This window comes from Carassius carassius, chromosome 16, assembly GCF_963082965.1.
Source record: "Carassius carassius chromosome 16, fCarCar2.1, whole genome shotgun sequence".
NCBI classification, from domain to species: Eukaryota; Metazoa; Chordata; class Actinopteri; order Cypriniformes; family Cyprinidae; genus Carassius; species Carassius carassius.
This window is the reverse complement of record NC_081770.1, coordinates 20064401-20067059: the sequence shown is the minus strand read 5'-3', so window position 1 is coordinate 20067059 and position 2659 is coordinate 20064401. Positions and strand designations below refer to the sequence as shown.

Here is a 2659-nt window from a genome sequence, read left to right as displayed (position 1 = left end):
AAAAACATGTTTTCTTGCCATTATTTCACAATTACATTTTTTTTATTTTTTTTTTATGTTGTTACATTTGATTCTGATTTCAGACTTGGCTTTGCAGACATATAAAGGATTAAATGGCTTCAACTAATGTTTCTTTGTAGCTTGTAAATCCTTATGGATGTTTAATGAAAAGAACTGGTAAGAGCTTTGTTTTTGATTCACTAAAAAATACCTGGCTCTTACCCGTCATTTGTTCAAAAACCAGGTCTGAAATTCACTGGTCTCAAACTGCAACATAAGAACAAAAACACATGGACACAATATATGAATCAACACAAGTTTAGTTTTTTATAGACACGATATAAAATTTCTGACTTTTACAATCCTTTTACAAAAGTTGCATTGTTTTGTGCGTTAAAGAGAATCATTGTTCATATTCCGTAATGAGTAACTCCCATGATGCATCTGGATGAATCATGCCCATCCAAGGTGATTGGCTTTGAATGAGGATCAGTGTCCTGCTTCTTTTACTACTATCCACCTTGTTTGTTTTGTAAGAGAGGGCGTGGCCACTTCTACATTTTATGGGTGTGACTTCTGGTCTCATTTGCTACAAAACAGGTAATGTTGCTGACTGATATTGTAAATTGGTGTCTTACCATTTAATTGAAATACATTATCTTAATTATGGACATACTGGTTTGTAGTGCAAACAATTTTACCATTTACTGCATGTTGTAATTCTTCTCATTACTTCCCTATAGTGGCTAATGAACAGGAAGTCTCGCCCATCGGTTTACTTCTGCATTGAAGAATAAGGTGGATCGTCTCATGTGGTTTTGGATGATCTTGGTGAAAGGCGAGTGGACTAACACTGTTAGAAATAGCACGTAGAGGATTGCCGCGAACTCTCACCATTATTCACCGTAATTAATCTACTGATCTGTGGCTAATTGCAATAGTATCCAGCTGCAGACCCGCAGCACCACCAGCACTGCCAGGACCCCGCCATGAGGACCCCGCTGCCAGTACCGGAAGTGAGGGGCGGAGTAAGCACAGAACCGGAAGTGAGGGGCGGAGTTGTATTAAGACAAAAGCATGGCGGAGTTCAGTATCTAAAGTTCAGCGTTTATCTGTTAAATGTTTAATTTGTGTTAGGATTTAGGATAGGTATTAGAACGTAAACATGGTTTATAAGGACATCTGTGTCATCATAAGCCAAAATAAAAGTAAGTTAATCCAAAAAATGCAGCGTGTCCACCAGACCCATGAACACTGGCTGAATATCAAAAATATGAACACCACACAGGTGTTAAAGAAGTTTATCTTGTTAAAGTGTTTGTTCCACATTCCTGTTATATGTATTGTTTGTGAGGTATTGTTACCTTTATAGTAGAGTTTTTATTTATTAAACCCCAATTGTCAACGTTGAGATAATTGTGTGGTGCATTCAGTTCAGTTTTACAAAAAAAATTATTCAGAGCTTCAAACTGTATGTGCTGCACAATGTAACTTCATATTAACTGTTTAATTATTTGTGTATTTTTGTTGCAGTAAGATGACAGCCACTATTTCACCTGGCAAATGACTGCTACTGAAAAACCAGGTTGGTTATAAAGAAGTCGGCTAAAGATTGGACTGAAGTGTTAAACCCTTAATTACCTTTTTTTCAGGATATCCACAACAGATTGGGTGTTGACTGTGGAGTCTTCATGTTGATGGTGAGATATTCTGGTTTGATTTTTTTTTTTTTTTTTTTTGTCGATAATGTTTCTTAACTTTTGCTGTTTTCCAGTATCCTCTACATCTTGTCATGGGAGCACCCTTTGATTTTACATCTGTAAGTAATTACCAGTTCAAGTAATTGACCTTTATGATGTTGTAGCAGTTGAAATATCAAGATTTTACTATTTTTGTCTTCCAGTGCGACTTTCCAAACATTCAGAGGTGGTAGTTTAATTCTTCTAGAAAACTTTGGGGGTTTCTCTGAAAGGTAGATACTGGAAATTTACTCCAGCCCACTGTTACATTTTTACCCTCTTATGATTAATTTTTAATGAATCAAGATATGTATATTCCAGTGCAGAAATCCCTACAAGACTCGAAAGAAGAGAACAAGCTACGCTTAGCAGCAGTGAAGCAGTGTGTATATATATTTATATAATTATATTTATAATTATAATATATCTTAACATTTATAAGAAATATTAAAGTCACATTTTCCTTAAACTTTCTGTAATAAAGGAGCACCCAATAATCTGGCACATGAATAAAGCTCTGGAATGGCTCCATTCTCCATTCATCTATTCAAGGGTCCAGTGGAGGAGCATCTTTTCATTCGAATGGATGAAGCTCAGAAGGAGAAAGCCCTCAACAATCTCTGGGAAGAGATGGAAGATTCAAAAGAACCCTTTGTGTTTCAGTTTGAGCTCAGGGATGACATGGAGGTTTTTTTTGCAAAAATGCCATGAAAAATGGGCATAATTCTGCATTTGACATATTTTGAAGTTTATTTAGATTTTTCTTTCTTTTAAAACGATTAAAAGAATCGTTGGCTTCTTTTTTTTTTCAATTTCGTTTTTTTATATTTTTGAAATAAAAAATGCATGCTGCACATATGTTCTTGAAAAAATAAAGGATGTTTTATATAAAAACCCAACATAAGTTTCAAGCATTACTT

The 2659-nt window shown here is 35.1% G+C and overlaps 1 long non-coding RNA gene across 1 annotated transcript; it reads left to right on the top strand.

Moving 5' to 3' along the window:
* The first annotated feature begins 1675 nt into the window (after positions 1–1675).
* On the top strand, positions 1676–2347 carry LOC132159125 (uncharacterized). The gene is made up of 4 exons (XR_009437788.1): positions 1676–1819; positions 1904–1972; positions 2061–2121; positions 2224–2347. It is a non-coding gene; the product is annotated as an uncharacterized LOC132159125 (long non-coding RNA).
* Positions 2348–2659: the final 312 nt, after the last annotated feature.